Here is a 23,476-nt window from a genome sequence, read left to right on the forward strand (position 1 = left end):
GCCGTTTTCTTGCTTATTTTAATATTTTTACCACATTCTTCGATAAATTTGTTTCAGCAACCAAATTCAAAATCGTCTTGACCCCCGTTCAAATGTTGGTCGGGTCATGCTCCCACCCCCTGAATCCCTCAGGCAAGCAATCAAGCAATTGGGGACCGGAGAATTCGTTCAATCAAGCTCAGCTTTTTATGAGTTCTGATCATTATGAAAAATAACACCCTTTGTAACCATGGAGATATAAGTGTGTTAGATTCCATGCTGTTATTTTCATTTTGCTCTCAAATATTTCAAATATTTACTGTAGCATACGACACTATGAATATGACAGACAAAGAAAGCGGACAAAATATACAGTTCCTCAGGTAGACAAAGGAACAATCCTTCAATGCTATTATGTAAAAAGTGAATATGCATGTGAGACCTGTTCTACACATTTTTACATAATAGCAGTGAAGGGATGTTCCTTTGTCTACCTGAGGAACTGTATATTTTGTCCGCTTTCTTTGTCAGTCATGTTCATAGTGCGAAAGCCCCAATTATTTGGATATCACAGCAAGAAAGAATGACTTGTCAGGAATGATCAGCAACTGGATTAGACGCCTTTCTTAAAAGACATAAATTGTTCAATCTCATTTTGTTGGTGCATTTTATATATGTAGGTTTCAGATCACCGGAACCATACACTTAGGATCACATTAAAGAAAGCTAATAATGGAAATTATCTCTCAGAACATTCTTCCAGGGTCAGAATTCAAGCTGACATTTGATTTGAAATGGACTGTTTGCCATTTTGAGGTTTAAGAACTTTATACCAATCGGTCAATACGCATTATCAGTTATAAAATAAAATGTAGCAATGCTGTGTCTATAAAGATTAGATATAGCCACGGGTGAAAATTGCATTACATAGAGAGATACTCTTTTAGGAGAAAATGGAATCGGGTTATTTTATATTGATCACCCACCTCAACCTGAACCCCCCTTTCAAGATGTTAATAGTCTTCATGCAATACGGATGTACTTTCATCGATATGCTCACGTCTTCTATTTTCCTCCTTTTTGCTTCCAAACATTTCACCTAACAAGCTCGCTCAAATACCTCTTTGCTTTGGTAGAGTGCATCGCTCCCGAAAAAGGTGTGTATTCGACTCCACAAAATAATATCCCTCCAGCGATGAAACAGTTAATATGATTTCAACACAGTGGGGACACTTTGTTACGAGCGCCATTTACAAGTAGTTCAACTGGGAAAAAGGTCAATGACCTCCTCCAATGATCGAGTCCCTCCTCGGAATGCGATAGCAAAGCTTCCTGTTAGGGACCGATTGACCCGGCATCGGTCATATCTTCACACTCCCATCGGAGATACAATACGTTTCTTTGGGAGGCGGGGGGGGGGGGGGAGTGGAGTATTATCTTAGGGCTCTCGAGATCGACGACCCGCGACATCACAGCCCACAAGACCGATATGTATCAGTATCGTGGGCTGTCGGTCTAATGTAATGGGCTTTCTGCCTAGTGGTCGTCTGTCTACTCGATATTCTGATGTCCCCCATCTAGCTAAAATCCATGTAAAAGGAAAGATAATAATGCAGAATGTCATTATATTTCGAAGATTATATTACAATTACAGCAACCGTGATATTGCTTCCTTAACTACAGTTTTGAGCAATTGATTTTTTTTGAGAAGTAATGATTAAAATTGTTGCGATGTATTTGACACACCATGCCCTTTTGTTACGAAATAATTTATTGGTATTACCGATCTGCATGAATTCATGAAAATTTATTCCAAGTAAATGGCTTTTTTTCCTTCAAAATTTGTCTATATCAAAAACATTTCTTACTCATGACATGTGTGACTATGGCTTTTAGCGTAGAAAAAAAAAGAATGAGTCAAATTTACACCATATGTTGGCGTAAAAACATGAATTAATTTCGTATGTTTTAGATTTGTAAAAGGGGATGTGGTGAGTTGAAAAAGAATAAAATCAGTTTGGGTTCGTCGCCGCACTTTCGGGGTGAATGTTTAGTTGAAGCTAAGCCCACAGCGATGACGTCATTATGGCCTTTCTAAAGTTCAAAACCTGGTCAACGAATTCCTTGCAAGTTGGCGTTTAATTATCAGGTGTAGCCTCGTCATCTAAAGGAGCAATACACTTCTAGTGCGTAGAAAATGGGAATCAAACACCGCAATAAACAATTTTTTTTAAAATCTCGGAGGAGCAACATCTGACCACGGTGCACCTCAAAAATAACTTTCATGAATTTTCGTGGATTGTCTTTTGTTTTTGTTAGTATTTTTTTTTTTTTTTTGCCCAATCATCTTTGTTAAATCTCCTTACAACATATCTTTATCTCTCTCTTTCATCGCCTGTTCTTACAAATACGAATCTGCAAAACAGCAGATTTCGTATATACAAGACATTAACCTAAAGGGTGTATCTCACTGAGCGGCGAATGTTTACGAACGTTGCGAATTTCGGATTCGCCTGCTTTTCTGACGAATGTTGGCGAAAATCAGGGTTCGCCTTTGCGACATTTAACGATGTTTAGCGACAATTAGCAACATTTGAGCGAATATTTGCGACAGTGTTAGCGACTGTAAGCAGGTGTTAGTGACAGTTTTTGCGAAGATTAGCAACTATTTGCCAATCTTTTGCCACTATCTGTGAATGTTTGGGACCTTTTGCTAACTCCTGGTACTTAACGGGACGATTTTATAAAGGAACCATGTAGTCACATGGTCGCTAGCATTGGCGAATCAAAAAGAACTTCAGCGACACCGTCTGACAACAGTTTGCAAAGGTTTACGACTGTTTTGCAAACGCTTGCAACTGTTTGCGGAAAAATAATTCGCAAGGAAATTTTGAACATGTTCAAAGGCAAGAAAAACTGTTTGCAACAATGAAAACAATCTGATTGCAAACTTTTACGAACCCTGGCGAAACCCCAAATTCGCTACGTTCGCAAGCATTCGCCGTTTACATATGACCCCGAGTTTACGAATAGTGGGTCGTAACGGCAACTAGATGGTAGTTCAATGACCGCATTTTGCCTTGTCATATGTTCTTGCAGTTTCATCTCACTTTCGTGACGACACAGAAACCAATAAAAGGTGGGTTTTCTAAAGAAGAGCCCGGGGGTTCAGCGATTCCCCCTTTGCCCCGTCACACGTGACAAAATGTTGCAGTTCTTGCATATTAGGCCCAAGGGGGTACCAGGAACTTGGACTTCTTTTGCGTTGTAAAGACCGAAGCGATCACCCCAGCCTACTTCTAGCGACCTGACGCCCATGTACGTCCATCGACTCCATGGGGTCAGTAATGTAGGTCGGATCCAATTCCTTTTTCGCTTTTTCCTTTGCCTTTGGTATCGGATGTCTTGTTTGTCAACAGGAAAGCCATTGGGATTAAACTCACAACAGTGGGATATCACTGACGTATTTTAAGTATTTCATATTTCTATTTAATCCACGAAATTTGGGAGAGTATTTTTCTCAATAGCTCAATCCCCTCATGTTATGACCTCCCCTTCCCATGGAATCCCTTCTCTCTCCTCTCTCCCTCTCTTCAAACTTGGTAACGTATCAGTTTAAAGGAGAAAAAACCCTGAAGAACAAGGAAATAGAAAAGGTTTTATTTATAAATAGGCGTTTTTAAATACCAATCCAATTCTGTGTACAAACGCTTTTGTACTTGCATGTTTTGCTCTTGTTTACATGTTTGTTTGTTGTGTTTGAAGATGAACAATACATGTAAGAGTCCTTTTACATGATCTTTTCTCAAATGAGCCGAAGTAAAGTGGAAAAACGCCACTCGCTGTAAAAGTACATGTCTCTTTCACTTCTTCCACTTCTTACCTCGTACGTATTACGAGTGTTGTAAAGGGACCGAGAAACAAGAACTTAGGCATGGGGCAGATTTAGTGAATCCACCTCTCTCCATATTTGATCAAAGCTACATTGAGACAGTGAAGTACAGTACTGTGGTCCACTCTATTGGTCAGCGACAATGACCCTTACTTGACTTGACAGCCAAATCATACGACAACTCCAGCTACTCTATAGACGAAGAAGAAAGTAAGGTCCAAATTCAAATATATCAAATATTATGACAGGTATACAAACATATATAAGACCACACATCCAACGATATCCTAGCACTAAATTGGTAACACTGTGTGAATAATTCATTTACTATTAAAATATATCATCACCAAGGCCAGTGAAATTGCAAATTGTCCTTCCGACATAAATAAATGTGTTATTCTCTCCGAAAGCTATAATAATAATAATAATAATGATTGTAGCTAACCAACTAAATGTACTCATCTCTACCACATCTTACCTTATACATGCACTTATCAATTTCGTAGAAGAATTGCCACTTCTTTTAAATAGATTTATATAAAATAAATTTAATATCTAAATCGGATCTACGTTTTCCAAAAACATAAAACAATTTCCTTTTAAACATCTGACGTATGGTGCTGTTTTTTTTTAGCTGACGTCATCCACCAGCTCGTATCCCCACGAGCCCCTCCTCTTTCCTTCGATCACCTGCGCTTGAGGGTGAATTATGGCCCCTATCCGCCCCCATTTCCGAACTATGTGCACTTCCGTTCCCAGAATTCCGGAGCAAAGTTCGACCTCCGGGTCACATTGGACACGGGCTGGGAAGAATGACATTCTTCCCTCTTTCATCCTTTGTTTTTCAAGAATTTATTCTTATTTACGAGCTATAAATTTTGTCATGATTCACGTTCGAGGGACTGAATTCATTGTTTGAATATGATTTGCACCATACTGGCTTTTACTTTCATTCTTAGCTGTATATTCGACCCCTCCGCCATCTTCTCGATAAATTATGATTTACTTTTGTAAGTTGTTGTAGTCACCAATAATTTATTGTTCCTCGCATCCCTATGATGATAGTAATTTTTTTTTAGTTTCTCGTTCTACATCAACATTTTTTTTGATATCCCACTCGTCTTCAAAATCATCCCTTCATTATTGTTGTTGTATTCATTGGTTTAATTCCTATAAATACTTCGATTCTTTTTCGTAGGCCTGTGTAATAAATATTAAAAAGGGCATTTTCAACTTATACAAATTAAATGATAATAATGGACAACATTTAGCATGATTCTCAGTATTTAAGACTTATTCCATAATGAGACACGATTTCGTAAACACAAATAATTATTTCTGGATTAACTTCTAAACATTAAACCTAACATTTTATATCGTTTCTCTATTACCTTTCTCCCCAATTTACGCCCTTAAAGCGTATCTGCCATAGTTTACAGGAGGGATTAGACTGCCCTGCAAGGTCACTGGACAGGTGGTTATCTCATCAACTCAGCTCTCAGTTAACATAAGAAAAAGAGGATCATGGGGGACCAATGGTCACCGATTAGGCATGGTATGTTATATAGAGGGCGCAAGTAGCTACAAGTAGTGTAGTGGGCCTTTAATACCTCTTGTAAAAACGAGTGAGAGACAAGAAGACGGTTACGCATCGCCTCCAAAGTGCCCATCGCCGCCACCCTACTCTTGATGCCCCCATTTCCTTTTATCATTGGTTTACTTTTTTTTTAAAATGCCTGGTTTCCTCTGTAGGCGAGTTGGCAATAGTGGCGATGAAAGACCTTGACTTGAAATGAGACTCGTTGGCGTAGCGTCGGTCCAATAGGGAGGGGGCTGATTGGCACTGGGGGGGGGGGGACTGTTCTTTCTAGGTGGATACAAATGCGAATGAACGATGCCATCAATAAGTGGAGGGGGTGTTTGAAGAGGTCGTACCAACAAATGTCACGTTTAAAAATAATACAAAAATAACTTCCTTTTACTTTTTCACCTGTTGCTTTTCATATGTTAATAGTAATAATTATGTGATTTACCGTATCCATTTGAATTGTGTAGTTCTTGTATTAGCTTTTGTGACTCTATCAAGACTCAGTTTGCCACTCATGTATCGTTATCCACGGCCTTGTCGAAAAGCAGCTTCTAGCTTCTCGCTCCCAGCTGAGAGCACTTCCCCCTAACAATAAAGACATTTTTTACGTTCCCTCCTCTCCCTTCCTTTCTTTCTGTAACTTTTCTTTTTTGCGCCATTCGATAGCGGGATGCAGGCGGGGGGGGGGGGGGGTCTTTTCCCCCGTGCGCCTTCTGCATATACGCCACCGAAGAGACTAGCATTATCCATCAGTAAATTAAACATCCGATCTTCTTCATTTGAACTCAAAATGAACCGTCAATAATAACTCAAAACAGAGTATGATGCCAATATTATCTGGACGTTTATTACAGTCTTGTGGTGCAGATGTTTCAGCGGAAGCAAGGATGACAGGAGAAAAATGTAGCGCTTTATCTAGATAAAACGCTATATTTCCCCCCTGTCATCTATACTAGGGAACAATACGAAAATGATGTTGAATCTTTGAAATCTTTATAAACCTTTAAAAATCATTTTTGCCTGAACCATGACAAATCGAACAAAGCAAACGTCTTTGTGATCGATCTCATTTAATAAAACCACACGCTGCATGGTTGATTCTCTTAATATTGCCCCTTTACATAGTCAGGTGCTTGATTTTAGAAGCCACGATCATACAGGGCCCCGTCTTTTAAAGAGTTTCGATTGATTCAAATCAATCGTAAGTCCTCCAATCAATCGCAAGTTTATGTACATAGCTGCGATTGATATCAGCTCTTTACAAGACGGTGCACGTACAGGTGTGTTGTATGTTCTCACTCACTCGATTATGAAAATGATTCGTCTCATCCTTTCACTCTAGAGATGTAAATAGAGCGTGTGATTATCCAGTATCTACTGGAGCCTGGCCTGTTAAAATTGTTATTATTACCTACACAATTCAATTGTTCGTTCATTCACTTAAAAATCCTAAGCGTGCTTTCCTTGCATCATGAAGATTTTCAAAGAATCATTAGACCACGAGGTGTACTTGTATGTTCCGTGGGCGTTTGTTTTAAGTTTGCCTTTAATCCCCCCTTTTTTTTTCTCGCCCCCATTTCGCCCATAGCCTATATTTCTCTCTCTCTCTCTCTCTCTCTGTCTCTCTCTGTCTCTCTCCCTCCCTCCCTCTCTCTCTCCCTCTTTCTCTCTCTCACTCTCTCTTTCAAACTGCGCCGCCCCCACCCATAGCTACTAAACTGCTAAAGGGAAGCAATCCCTCTTTTCTGATACTGCGAGGCAGCGATATGATAATTATGAAGGGACAATGCAAAAGTAAACTCATGAGCTCATGTATCTCAGTAAAAAAAAAAATATAAAAAAAAGAGTCTGAATAGAGAGCCTAGTCGCGTGGATGTGTGACCAGCTGAAGACCCCTACTCTTCCTCTCGTATTCTCACGAAATGAAAGTGCATCCAAGTCCAAGGGCAAGCAACGGAGGGTGCTGCCAATTTATGGATGGTGCGGTTCAGGAAAGGGAGATGTAAGTAGGGAGGAGAAATACAGAAGGGAAAAGAGAGAGATAGATGGAACACGGGATAGAGATTGACTTGATGTTGGTTTAGTTGAGAAGCTATGGGGGGGGGGGGCAGGGAAGTGTAAAATGTGGGTAGAGAGGGAGATGGAGGGGGAAATGGGAGACGGAGTAAAGGGAGAGAGAGAGAGGGGAGGGTTAGAGATAAAGAAAGATAGAAAGATAAAAAGAGATGAAGCGAGAGGGAGAGATGGAGGGGGAAATGGGAGACGGAGTTATGGGAGAGAGAGAGAGGGGGGAGGGTTAGAGAGAAAGAAAGATCGAAAGATAAAAAAGAGATGAAGCGAGAGGGAGAGATGGAGGGGGAAATGGGAGACGGAGTAAAGGGAGAGAGAGAGAGGGGGGAGGGTTAGAGAGAAAGAAAGATAGAAAGATAAAAAGAGATGAAGCGAGAGGGAGAGATGGAGGGGGAAATGGGAGACGGAGTAAAGGGAGAGAGAGAGAGAGGAGGAGGGTTAGAGAGAAAGAAAGATAGATAAAAAGAGATGAAGCGAGAGAGAGAGAGATGGAGAGAGAGAGAGCGGGAGGGTTAGAGAGAAAGAAAGATAGAAAAATAAAAAGAGATGAAGCGAGAGAGAAACATGGAGAGAGAGAGAGAGAGAGAGAAGGAAAAGGAACATCAGAAAAAAGGACACGACCCCCTCCCAAAATCTTCTCCGTTCGGTGGCCCTATTCCATCACATGTTATCCACCTAGTACCATCTCTCCGAGCCTCGATACACCACGATGTTTGGGGTCGGGGTATGTAGAGATAACATGTCATCTGGCAAGACATTTATCTACATTTGCCACTCTCCATCCAGGAGTCAGATGGGTAAGGCAATTCCGTGAATGCTGTGAGCACTGGAATCGGTAGCCTAGCAGAGCAAGGTAATTTTGGGGCGCCCTAAATACCTTACGTGGTTGATATATGCGCTATAATTATGAATATCCAATATTATCATTAAAACAAAATGGAAGTGTGGAGTGGGAGTGATAGAGAGTTAAACAACAATGTACATAAAAGACATGTGAAAGATTATTTAAGTACTTTCAGTACGATATCATAACCATGTGTTACTTTATATCCGTTTTTTAAATACATCAGTGAGTCCATTGTCCACTTATTTTAGTTTCATCCTTAACTTTGGGGAACTTTCATCAAAGCCGAATTTCTTTTGGTGAAAAATTGAGTCATAAAACGAATTCTTCTAAATCATCAAGACCCTACCTTTACATGAAATAATTGGTTGGTTATCGAGATGACATGTTTTGGCTCAGAGTTGCGCGAACATCACTATTTCTGGCTTGGATGTAAGATTGGGGGCGGACACAGGCCGATGAATGGTCTAGGGGTGACAGCGACAAGGGGGCGACGGATGCAACAAATGAAAAATATCTTGGCGGTTGCCACAGCAACCCGCCCTCTCCAGAATATCAAACTACGCCCTTCCTCCAGCTGTACCAAACAATATCTCTAATCAAGTATTTAAAGACATGCTGGTGACGACGGTGGTGATTTTTAAATTTATTTATTTATTCATTTTATTTAAAAAGCGTAACTCTCTCAATATAAACACTGTTTTTGTAGGAGGCCCTGTACACAAAAAATGATTACAAATACATGAAATGATGGTAATGATGATAACATTACTATTGTACCATTAATATAGCACTTTTATTGCATATTATCTTTGTGTTTGCAGTAATACACTTATGACGAACAAATTCGATTGTCGAAGGTTATGACGACGAAAGTGATGATGATGGAGGTGATTTATTTTTATTTATTAATTTTTTTTTTAATATATTTTTTTTCATGGCGATGATGCTCACGAAAAGGCGATGGTAAAAATGACGACGATGATGATGAATCAATAATAATGAATGTGGTGATGATGATGGAGATGAAGATGATGATGATGAAGATGATGATGGAGATGATGATGATGATGATGATTGCGTATGTGGAAGGTGTTGGAGATGGACTGATGACAAATGACGATGATGTTGATGATTGGACTGTTGAAGACAAAGATGTCAACCATTTACAGGGTTGTGGTAGTTAACAAAATACTAGTAGCCTATATAAATACAATCAAATCAACGTTGAACAAACATATGATAATAACAGAGGAGTACGAAGTAAACATCAATGACAACATTACCAAAGAAAACCAGAATGACGGATTATTTATGTTTAAAATTACAGACGGAGAGAGAGAGAGAGAGAGAGAGAGAGAGAGAGAGAGAGAGAGAGAGATGATGATGATGATGATGATGCCAAGCTTAATTGCCTTTCTTTCTCTTCGAAGTTTTAACATTCTAAAGACTGTTACATAATCATTATTACTATTATGGGGAATAAATGACGTCTGCTCTTTTTTGTGTACAATTGGAATTTCTATACAAATATCTAAATCATCTTTAACATCAACTACAGACAGTTGAACTCCTGACTTTTCGTTCAAATCTCTCTCTGACAGAAAGCCAAGTGCATGGGTATAGAGTTGATAATATTAGATACAAACAAGTAATCATTTCCGCCTATCAGCCCATGAAGGGAAAGTACAGTCAAGTACAGGGTCAAATCTTCGGATGGGGTGCCAATATGGCGCAACTACAGATGGGTAGGGCCGTGTGCTCCGGGGTGCTATAGGTGTCAAGGTCTGCTGAAGATGTCGCTGGACTGTGGATTGAAATCGTTTCTGGTTCCTGGTTCGATTCACGGCATGGTCTTTCACACTCTATGTACCCATACTTGGTAGCACGACAAAGCTCCAGCGACAATTCTTTCGCGTCAACATCCAACACTAACCGGATTCCAAACCTCGGCTCTGGATCGAGTATATACTATAAACTACCCTAAAACCAAATTGAAACCCTCAACCTTACACTAAACCTAACCCCAATCCCGACCGGATCGATTTATTGTCGACGGTCCATATCTATGTTGATAAGAAACTGTTCCGGACTATAAAATTGTCAGCATCGTTATAACACCATTGGTATGATTTTCAAAATGTATCATACTCATTAGACCAGCATCGTACACTCTACAGTTTCTATTCTTTTATACATTTTCTTAAAGTTTTTCCATTGGCATTTTAATATGTTGTTTATCAAAACGTACACGTGTGTCAGTATTTTGTTCATTGATTTTGTATAAAACAAGTTTTTGTAAAATGTGAATTTTCATAACTTTTGAATATGTAGTTCAGTTAACTCTTTATCTGTAAAACAATACGATTTTTATGAATATATCCCCCTTCTCTCAAACGAATCAACGCCACCGAAGAAAGTCTTTGGAGGGAACTAGTGGTGGCGCTGTTAAAAATAAACATTGGTAGCTGACGCGAAACCTTCGATACGTTGAATCTTGGCGAATCCTTAGAGGGCTACAATCATAAACATGTTTCATAAACCACAAACAGTATAAACCTAACCTAAAATCTGATTGCAACTTAACCCTCACTTTGTATATGTCACCTTCAAAATTAATGTATAAACAGCTTCTGCTCATTTGTATTGTTGACGTTTTTCAAGGCATTTGTTTGTCATTAATACTATCCTTGACTTGCCATTCCATGTTCGGAAATGGGAAAGAATTCGGAAATTTACTTGTATTACCAAATATGGTCCTGATTGATATAAAAGTGACTCCAAACAGCCAAATCAGTCAAGACCCGGATGTAACATTATCCACTTCCACACACATGTTTAAACAGAGACAATGCGGATGAGTCGGAAGCGGAAAACCCACCAACTTGACCGCAATATTAATATAAGGTCACATAGCATGTAACAAAAGGTTGCACAAAAGTTGACAGATTTTGATGAACTAATTTTTAAAGCTAATATCTATCAATTGGAGGGCTAGCCACTAGAGCACCATGCTACAACCAGCTTGCACAGGCACAATTTCACCAGTGGAATGACGTCTTGACTCCAGTCCCCTCAGCCTCCTCCCCCTCCCCCCCCCCCCCCCCCCCCCACTCAGCATTCGTGCTCCCGAAATCTCCGGTAAAGAGGTAATTTTCACGCAACAAATCCGCCCCGAGAATTGTAAAAAAAGGGGTGTATTTCACTTTCCACCCGGAGATTCCTTTAAAAAGGGAATTTTTTTTTCTCCCCTTCTCTTTGGATTCCTGAGAAATCTAAAAAGGGGGTAATAAAATATTTAAACGGTTGTTTTTTTCTCACTCTCTCTCTCTTTGGACTCCTGAGAAATTTAAAAAGGGGTCATAAAATGTCTTGAATATCATAGATAGGGTGTACATCAAGCAGTTTTCCGGATTTAGGGGGGTCTCCAAGGCAGGCAAAGCCCGCGAAAGGGGGGTTAAGATATGTTGGCAGTCCTGAGATAGGGGTGCCTTCAAAGGAAGGAAACAAGCATACGCGTACCCTAAATAACACTGAGGATGGGGGGGGGGGGGGCGCCTCCCACCCCGTTCATGGTCCGAACAAGGCATGTACGGCATGATAGATAAGTCTAAATAATTTTTGACAAATTTCCTTCAAATCCATTTTTATTACCAGAACTCCAATTCAACCTTTAATTCTGCTTGAAAGTCGGAGACCACGGCCCCATTTGTCTCAATTTCGAGTTGATTTGAAGTTGATTTCCTTCCAGCGTTCCACAATAGAACCTCCATCGCCCGGAATTATTTTCTCTGATTCATATCCGTGCCACTAGCCACTATCATTGACATCATATTATTTTCGGTTCCTCTTCCTCTCTCTCTTTCCTTTTCTCTTGTTTTCATCTTTGACGGTGCTAAAATATTTCATTATCACGTCACGGTTACGGTACTCCCGGGGTGATTTCTTGACCTGGTCAAAAGGGGAATTGGAGTTTAAGGCTTGCGATATTAGATCACCATGACTCAGTTTGTTTTAAAGGTAGTGATGCGTCCTGCTAAATCCGCGCATACAGCCCTGTTGTAGACGAGGCGTCATTAGTAATATAAAAGTCCCTATTTGAAGACGCATGACTGCGTCACTGACAAGCGCGGGCGGTCTTTGATGCTCCAGGGGAGTGTAAACAATAACAACATTGCAAACACGTTGTTAAATTACTGACGCATACGTTAACTTTCCGTATTGGTTTGATTGGCGTAGGTACTTATGACGCAATCAAACTGACGCCTCGTGTGAATGGGGTATTTACGCCTTTTGTACACCAGATGACGTAGGACTGTGTGAGCGACTGACGCAGTCTCTGACGCATCGTGTTAAAGGCACATCCATGCGCAAGTTAAATGTAAAATGAACGATGCAAACATTGTGTTTTATAGCGTATACCCTAATTTCTTTCATTTGCTTGAGATTTTACTATTGAAAGCGTCAACGTATATCATATCATGGACATTCTTTTCTGGGTTTTAAAGAAATGTTAATAAAATAGAATTCACTTGAAAAATGCAGTGTCTGATGATAGATTCCTTGAAAGATGATCTTTGTTTTGGACTTACGTTACAATAGTTTGGTTGTCAAGGGTTGCGCCTAAAAACACAAATGTGTAGAATTTAAAGAATTTTGACAGGATACAAATATCAAGACAGATTGCGTGGGAAAGCTAGATACTTGAAGTCAAGCTGGGTTTCAACGTTGTTGATGGATGATGTGCTAAGATGGTGTATATACAGTGGTGTATAGCTAGGGCCGGGGGAGCATCCCCCTATCGAAATGGGAGAGAGAGAGAGAGAGAGAGGGAGAGAGAGAGATATATAAAGAGAGAGAGGGGAGAGAGAGAAAGAGAGAGAGAGAGAGAGAGAGAGAGGGGGGGAGAGGGGGCTGGTGACGTAAAAAAAGAAACAATAGAAGACGATATAACATCGTGAGACCCATTCACCCTCATCCATGTTGCATAATGCCCCTTCCATAATTTGACCCATGTCACCTATGCCACTGACTGAGGTCTGGAAGCCAACCAATGCAAGGGTGGGTAAGATATCTAGTTGGGGACAGTGGTGTAATGAGCAAAAGCATTTTTGGTTGTTGGGGGGGGGGGGGAGTAAAAAAATCCGTATCAACACCAGGTGGCATAAAGGGAAATTGTTTTTACCAGGGGGTGCGGATATTGACGTCAAAATATAAGGGGCACCTCTCAGATTTGAAAAGAGGCAACTATAAGATTTGAATGGGCACTTATCAGAGTTGTTAAGATGCACTTACAATGTAAAAATGTGGAACGGGCACCTATTTGAAATTTTAAAAAGGGGCACCTTTCCTATGTAGAATGGGGCACTTAAGTATTTTTTGATTTGATTTGATTTGATTTTATTTATTGGTTTGCTTGACTATATATTTGGGAATTTTTCATCTTCCAACAAACGCATACAAGAGTATAATTTACACATAAGTGAGAACAAAACAACACGTATGAATTGTATGGGGCAACTGCCCCCTCCCCCTTCCCCTAGGAGATAGAGATAGATGGAGATAGATAGATAGATAGAGAGAGAGAGAGAGAGAGAAGGGAGGGGGTGGGTGGGATGGGGAGGGGGGATACAACTCATAGGCAAATTTGCTTGTTTATTGTTTTATATCACCCAATCGTTTTGTCTGTAAATGTAAAATATATTTTCTAGAAACAGTATTTAAAAAATCGTTATATGAAGTATCTCAGCAAAATGCTAAGGAGAAAGAAAAGGTAGCTGAATTCCATGACAATTGGATCAATGGTGTACCCAGAATAAATAAAGCAATGTGAATTAGAGAAGAAATCAACGCCGAAAGCATGGAGAATTCAGTTCCAGAAGGACCGCTAAAAGCAATCAATTCAATTCAATTAAAATGTTTATTGCCCAATTAAATCGAAATTTATTACGATTGCATGCCGATACAAAATTACAGGTTATAAATATCGATAAGATACAAATGGATACAAAATAATACAATTGATTTGAACATAGATAACAAGATTCATAATTCAGACTAAGTAATTGAATTGAATTCATAATTCAGATCAAATTCAATTCAAGGTTCAGATTAAATTCAATTTACAATTCAAACCAAATCCAATCTATAATCCAGAACAAATCGAGGCAGATATTGACAATGGATGGAAGAACCCCTTTATATAGCGTTCCACAGCCCCCTCCAAAAAATTATAGAACCCCCCCCCCCACACGGATCTACATCACGTTATCATAAGTAATGAAATTAAAACGTTTCAACAAAAGCAAATGAAATAATGTTGAGTAGACAGTGGCCAGCTAGTTCAATGAGCCAATTCTTTTTAATCGGCCATATAAAAAAAACATGGACTGACATTTTCCGTGGGATTTTTCCAAGTATTGAAAAACATACAGAACAGCATTTTTTTTCCTCCTTAAAATGAATATCTCTTACCTTTTAATAATTCATATATATATATATATATATATTTTGTTACGCAGATAAATATTTCAGGTACGATTTTATAGCGTGATAAACATTTGTTTAAGTGTTCTTTCCACGGCGAACGTAAAGCCGTGCTATTACGTGAATTTATGCATTGAATTTTCCTTAGTAAGAACCTCACTAATACTCTGCATTTGACCTCTTCTTACTTTTTATCCAATTTGCTGATGGCGGTTTGATCTGACGATTGAACCCAGCAAAGAGATCGAAATGGAGATTGAGTGTATGAATCATAATGATGGGGCCCTTTTTTTAAACATTATCCTATTCTAGAATTCTCCGTCGACCCCCTCCATTTTTAAATTATCGCATTTTCGGTAGCGTTATCAGTTTAAAAAATTGCCATTCCAAAGTTCCAGGGGGCAGGGGGCGGAAGGCCCATTTCAAATTCTAAGCAATCGAGCCCCCCCCCCCCCCCGGCGAGATAATCATCTGATAATAATATAAACAATTTTATAAAGTCATATCAGTAAAAAATTGCTACTTATAATCATGCACCACCATCCCCCCCCCCCCCCTTCAAAAAAAAAAAAAAAAAAAAAAAAGTCCTGTGTAATTCCGTTACAGGGCATGAGAAATTCAGATGCCTAGGAATAGCAAAATTGCTGGGCCCCTGAAAGAACGGATGAAATTTTAAATTTCTCATACATCGTAAAGTATTCCCTTGCCAATGTTTTTGTGAGACCACCTCGACTAGCCCCTTTGAGTAATAACTCAGTAAGTGCAATATTACAGCCCAAGTGTCCAAGCATACACCTTGTAAACCCCCATCAATCGATGACTAGTTATGCAGATAAAGCCGAGCTCTGGTCATGCAGTAGGGTTTGTTAAGGATACAGTCTCCACGAAATTGGGAAAGCTTGATTATCTGGTAACTAAAAACGGGTGTCTACAGTGAGCTTTTGGAATCATGAAATGTTTTAAATATTGAATAAATCTCGCTGAAAAGCACATGCTCTACACACACAACTACGTACAGGCGCGTAGCCAAGAGGGGGGGGGGGGGGTCGGTGGCTGCGGTCGCCCCCAAAAACGCCGGCCAAAAGGAAAAAAGAGAAAGAAGAAAGGAAGAGGATGTCGGAAGAAAAAGGTTTAAGAGTCGAGAACAGTACAACGAATCGTCTTCTTTCTCTAATAATATAATGGAACGTCAAAGCTTCGGCGCTTCGCGCGGGAGGGGGGGGGGGGGGAACTGAATTTAGACAAGGATTAAGAGTCGAGAATGGTACAACGAATCGTCTTCTTTCTTTAATAATTTAATGAAACGTCAGAGCTTCCGCGTTACGCGGAGGAAGGGGAACTTGATTTAAACAAGGATTAATAGTCGAAAACGGTACAACGAATCGTCTTCTTTCTCTAATAATAATGTAATGAAACGTCAAAGCTTCCGAACTCTCCCCTCCCTGCACCCACCCCTAAATTATAATCCTGGTTGCTCGCTTGACCACGTACCTGAGCTATTCTCGTCATATTTACGAACATGAATGCAATTGAAGAGCAATCATCTTCAGGGGACGTAATAATATTCTTCCATATCAAAACAAAAATTATAAAGCACACAAAATGTATTTATACGAAAGAAAAGAAATCAATCAATATTGCTCATATGAAGCATATATATTTATAGCTTCTTTATTCTTTGCATATACAGAGCGCTTACAAAAAGATTAGAAACACATTACAAATACAAGAGATAAACTTGACAGAAAATAGAATAAGATATACACAAATCATTAGCAACAAACACCGTAATTAATAAAGGCTCATAAAAAATGACAAATAGAACAAAAGGTCCCAAAACCATCCATGTAAAATAATAAAAGAACAATTTGATGCAGATATTAATGTTGATTTTCTACCCCGCACCAGATCACATCTTCTCTTTAAGCGCGCTGCGAGGTGAGGTTCGCTTTAAGGTCAAGGCCAGCGATAGGCGATAGGATGACGATCTATCGCCCTCGGGTAATTGAACGGATCAAATTATAAGACCATTATTCGATCAAAAAGGTCAAGACCAAAGTCAAGTTCAAATGCTCCCTCGATTCTTCTATTTAAAGGGCGACTTCTTCAATGGCATCCCAAGTTGATTTGGGTGTTAGGAGCATCGTTTGGAGGAAAATGCTTGAAATGGAGACTCAGGGAGGCTCGACAACCCTGATTTTTTTTCTTCACAGATAATATTTATGGATTAACGCCCATCCATTGATCTTCATAATAATGATAATAATATTCCGTGGTCATATAGCGCTTAAAACACCGACGATGCCTTTACAGACAAGCTTAGCTTGCCCCGACTGGTAAGGTGGCATTTTAAAGCCCCTCTAAAGTGTTGGGAGCCCCAAATACGCCAACAATTTGATGGCAAAATATCACTTAAATTTTATCATACACTGTCGCTCATATAGTTGGAATATTTTTGTTTTACCCAAATTTATGGAATTATTTAAAAAAAAATAAAAAAAATAATAGATCTAGATAATAGTATACATTCTCAGATTTTATTGAATAATAATTTGACAATGTGTGTTTCGCGTGACTGTTAAAGCATGTGTATGCTACTATGCTTATCAACTAGGGGACCTAAGCCCTTAAGTCATAAATGACAGTAATGAGAATTAATGCCCCACAAAAGGGCACTGATATAGCACATCGACACGGTTTTGATCCATGGGCCTCACAGTTACGAGGCCATTGCTTTGTCACTGAACCATAACTGTACGCAGCGGGGGCTAGGGTAGGGGGCAGTTTCCATAAATTAAAAAAACAACAGAAAATGCAATAAATTTTCAAAAATTTATTGCATTTTACCCCGGTCCAAAATGAAAAAATCCTCTGGACGGCCATGCATTATGGCTCAAGGCATGGGCACACAGAGGATTTTTTTATGTCGGGAACCGGGGTAAAATGCAATAAATTATTGAAAATTTATTGCATTTATTTTTTTATTTTTGTATTTATGGAAACTGTCCCCTATACCCTAGCCCCCGCTGCGTACAGTTATGGTTCAGTGACAAAGCAATGGCCTCGTAACTGTGAGGCCCCAGGATCAAAACCGTGTCGATGTGCTATATTAGTGCCCTTTTGTGGGGCATTAATTCTCATTACTGTCATTCATGACTTGAGGGCGTAGGTCCCCTAGTTGATAAGCATAGTAGCATACACATGCTTTAACAGTCACACGAAACACACATTGTCAAATTATTATTGAATAAAATCTGAGAATGTATACTATTATCTAGATCTATTATTTTTAAAATTATTCCATAAATTTGGGTAAAACAAAAATATTCCAACTTTATGAGCGATAGTGTATCGTGAAAAAGAATGTAATTTAAGACACACTTCTGCAAAGACCCCCCCCCCCCCCGGAAAAATGTGGGTTTTCTGTTGTACGCAGAAAACCTAATTTTGGTATTCTGTTATGAATATCCGACTTCAAACACATTAGTTTTGAGAATTTTTGCAGAAGTGTGTCTTAAATTACACCCTCTCTCACATTATGATACAATTTAAGTGAATTTTTGTCCTCAAATTTGTTGGGCTCCCAACACTATAGAGGGGCTTTAAAGGTACTACAGGTATGTCCCATTTGCATTTGGTGATGACAAAATAATAGAGTAAAAGCTTAATTTTCTATGGTTACAGTGGTAAACAATTTTAATTTATAAGTATGCATGAAGACAATTTAAATTACGTAACTTAAGGAAATTAAAGAAGCCATAGCATAATGATTCTCGTTTGGCTATGGCTTCTTTAATTTCCTTAAGTTACGTAATTTAAATGTCTTTACGCATACTTATAAATTAAAATTGTTTACCACTGTAACCATAGAAAATTAAGCTTTTAAACTGAAATGAAATGTATCGGAATAAATCTGATAAATTGAAAATATAAATAAGCCAACTGATTTAAATAGGCCAATGATTACCGTGTACCATACCGTTATAATTACTTACATTAATTTGTACTCATTTCCTAATGAAACATAATATTAAAGAAAAAAAAGCAGAAACGTTGGAAACAATCCCGGTAATAAAACAATACGCATTAAATTTGGTTAAAAGGGCATGCCCTGATTAAATACAGAACGAATGTGTTTGTAAATCGCTGTGTCCTTCATCTCAGAGTCCTCAATCTTCTCCCTGATCGGAGAAACCCATAAAAAGAAAATAACGGATGAATTGACATTTTTCATGATTTCTTTGGTTTTTGGACGATTTTTTGTATAACCATCTTCCCCCAAGTCCTGATTTATGCCAGTGATACTTTGTGCACGCTTGGCTATTTTTTCCAGCCGGGCTTCTCACTATTACCTGCAAAAGAGTATAGTATAATAATAATAACTACAATAAAAGTAATAATAATAACAATAATGCTAATAATGATAATAATCATGATAATAATGATAATAATCATGATAATAATCATGACAATAATGATAATAATCATGATAATAATAATAACAATTATAAAAAATAACAATGATAATGAATGTATACATAATAGAGGGAGGATACAGAAAGCTATAAATGGGAAAAATTACAAATTGTATTGAATACGATCGCAAAGACTTTTTAGAATATATTTTTTATTGTTTGAAAAGATACGAATTTAATATGTATTTTTATTGGAATTTCATTTCATAAGGTGAAAAGTTTAGTAAAATTGCTATATGTTTGATGCTTTGCGATCGTGATATTGTGATTTTTAATTTGAACAGGAGGCAGAAGAAGGAGAGGAAGAAGAAAAAAAGAAGAAGAAGATGAAGAAGAAGAAGAAGAAGAAGAAGAAGATGACGAAGAAGAAGAAGGAGGAGGAGGAGGAGGAGGAGAAGAAGAAGAAGAAGAAGGAGGAGGAGGAGGAGGAGAAGAAGAAGAAGAAGATGAAGAAGAAGAAGAAGAAGGAGGAGGAGGAGGAGGAGGAGGAGGAGAAGAAGAAGAAGAAGATGAAGAAGAAGAAGAAGAAGATGGAGAAGAAGAAGAAGAAGAAGAAGAAGATGAAGAAGAAGAAGAAGAAGAAGATGATTAAGAAGAAGAAGAAGATGGTGAAGAAGAAGAAGAAGATGAAGAAGAAGAAGAAGAAGAAGATGATGAAGAAGAAGAAGAAGAAGGAGGAGGAGGAGGAGGAGAAGAAGAAGAAGAAGATGAAGAAGAAGAAGAAGAAGAAGAAGAAGAAGATGAAGAAGAAGAAGAAGAAGAAGATGAAGAAGAAGAAGAAGAAGAAGATAAAGAAGAAGAAGAAGAAGAGGAAGAAGAAGAAAAAAAGAAGAGGAAGAAGAAGAAGAAACTTAATGACGACGAACCTGGGGTGAACACTTAAATACATGAGATTATCTTGTGACGATGGCCGGCCGGAGCTGGAATCAGCCGGAGGTATGACGAATTTCATCCCGCACGCGAGCCCTGTCCCGCCATCATGAAGCAATCTCTGCCCGGCGTCGGGCTCAAAGTACAGGATCAGCTCAGAAATAACAGAAAGCAAAAACATGAAATTGAACCTTTCCTCAAAACATAATTGGCGGTAACACTTGACACATGTTTCTATTCCCTCGCCCAGGCGGCAGCTAGACGCTGATCGGTTTATCGGCAGAAAGTTCGTCTGATGACGCTAATCGATGCGAGACTGCATTCAATCGGCAACAAATGGTAAAAAGAAAAAGGGGGACGGGTATCATTAGCTTGGCCCTGCTTTTATATGTCTGTAACAAAATATAAATATCAAAATAAATTATTAAAAAAGGAAAAAATGTGAAATAAATTAATAAATAAGGTTATAAAAAAAAATAATAATAAATGATAAGAATTTAGTACTAGTAAGAAGGTTGCACTTTTGCATTCCTCTTCAACGTAAAAGGATACATTTCTTTTATTTTCAGGTTAATCATTACGCTGCCTGTGGTTTACAAGAATTGTATCAAAATCAAAATTGACGTGGTTAATATTTACCAAATAAACTTTCAACATCTTTCAAGATAAGGTAGTTTATAATTCAACAACAGAATATCCATCCCTTTCGCATGTTTGGTATGGGTATAATCCTAATCCATAAAGTCTATTCTTTTCTCGAAAATTGTGTTATCCAATTGATTTTTCATTTTCTAAGAAATGTCATACAATACACTAATTGCACACTTTTCCTTTAAAATATTCATTCGAACAAAAAGGAATTGAAGAAAGAAAAAAAAGAGAAACAGAAAAGAATTCAAACATAATAGATATAAAATTATTTCCATGTCATATCTTTAAACATGGTTAAATATTGTTGACTTAAATTTGATAAATAAAACGTTCTATATAAAGTAGTTATCATGTACACAGCGGTACAACTGCTGAGTGGGCGCGGAGGGGCGATGTACCACTAAACGAGTATTTTAAAACAAATGGGATAAAAGCTTACATAGATATATTGAAAACAACGAGAGCAAAATGATAATAATTTCCCATCCGCGTCCTCCTCTTAATCGATTACCTTGGTTAATAATTTCTCTTGCCGATCACCACCCCTCCCAAAAAAAATCGAAATAAGTGCCCCCTCAATTGGCTTGACTTGTGCTATGCCATTGCCTATATATTTATGGTGCGATCGTACGAACACGGAAGGTTACAAGTTCATGCACCTTAGCAATGGGTTACTTCCACTTTGTGATTTCTTTATCACAGCTCCTCTTACATCTTTAGCATCATCTCACAATTTTGTAAGCACATTTTCCATTCAATGTGGTTTCGGGAGACGGGACTTTTGTGGCACTCCAAAGGGCGATAAAAGTTGCGCCCTCTCATCGTTAAAAATGGTAACGATGGTAAACGAGAAGATCATTGACACAGGGATGGAAAATACAGAAACAGCAGGACTCCGAGAAAAGGATAAGGAGAGGATTCAGTATTCTACCCCTTCTTGCCAATCAATTTCACTTTCAAATTTGGCCTTCTATTTACTTTGCATGTATGGTACCATATTTACCAACGGATTAACCATTGTGACGTCTGATAACCTCGTTTACTCTTTTTTGAATGGTATTTAAAAATCAAACAGGTTCATAACTATACCATAGTTGTACATAGTTGTATTAATTACAGAACAGAAGCACCTTCCACCCTTTCTCTCTCTCTCGCTCTCCCCCTCCATCTTCCTCCCTCTCTCTCTCTCCATTGAAAGGTCCTTTCCTTTCTCTCTCTTTCCATCCATCCCTCTCTCTCTTCCTCTTTCTTTCTCTGTAAGGAATTTACGTTTAACTAAATAGAAAATAATAAAGGAAATGAGACATGATGTATGATTACGTTTACATCACGCTATAAAGCGTGAGACCATTAACTATATTAAAACGAGTGTTTTCTTCTTTGTTCTCTGTATGACAAATAAACTATATTGATATTGCTCGCACATAAATTATGAACCATTAGAACTGCTGATCTTAAATCCGAATCTGTTTGTTGTTGAGGAGACTGAAGTATTGCGACGTATTCGTATATAATAAACATAAACAAATAAAACAAATGCCAGGTTAAACTCAACAACATGTACAGTGATCGTAAAAACGACACAAGTGCTCCTGTTTATTACATGATTTATGACATTTTCAACGTCTTGTGTTATTTCTGTACCGTTTCCAAAAAATATAAAGTCCCTCTTGTGAAGACCAAAATAGAACTATTGTTATTTCTTCTTTTGTATATCTCACTCCCTCTTTAGATTACCGATTGTACCAACTTGAAGATTTAATGTACGATTAGGACCACTGTTTTCGTCTAAATTCGCTAGAAAACTGACTGATTTACGGAGAAAGTGCTCTAGAAGCTCATATCATTGTGACAAAAGATGGAATTATTTCAATTATTGTTTTATTGGAAGCTGAATAAATATGCAATCTATAAAAACGCTCATTGGGTTCGTGTGACCGTTTCATTTTAATGAGGCGTGAAAACAGGAAAAGTTTGGCACACTTTTGGTGGAGGGCAAAAGGTAACGGGTACTTTGCATTGAGAATTGAAATTCTAGGTTAGACACTTCGCCGCGATCGTCATCTAATCATCATTATCATCGCGATCATCTAGTTTTTGTTGTTGTCCTTCCTTCTCATCATCCTCTTACTTGAAACTCCCTCATCACCACCACCACCATCATCATCATCATCATCATCATCTTCATCATCATCATCATCATCATCATCTTCATCATCATCATCATCATCATCATCATCATCTTCATCATCATCATCATCTTCATCATCATCATCATCATCATCATCATCATCATCTTCATCATCATCATCATCATCATCTTCATCATCATCATCATCATCATCATCATCATCATCTTCATCATCATCATCATCTTCATCATCATCATCATCATCATCATCTTCATCATCATCATCATCATCTTCATCATCATCATCGCCGTCGTCCTTATTCTCATAATCTTCTCCCTCCTCCTCCTCCTCCTCCTCCTCCTCCTCATTCTCATCGCCATCCTCCTCATCCTCTTCTCCCCCTCTATCCCTCCACTATCCTCTTCTTCTCATCATTATCATGAGGTTTCTTATAAGCAATCCAGGGGGGTGTTTCACAAAGATCTTAAG

Source organism: Strongylocentrotus purpuratus, unplaced genomic scaffold, assembly GCF_000002235.5.
Source record: "Strongylocentrotus purpuratus isolate Spur 01 unplaced genomic scaffold, Spur_5.0 spur5_scaffold_15, whole genome shotgun sequence".
NCBI lineage: Eukaryota > Metazoa > Echinodermata > Echinoidea > Camarodonta > Strongylocentrotidae > Strongylocentrotus > Strongylocentrotus purpuratus.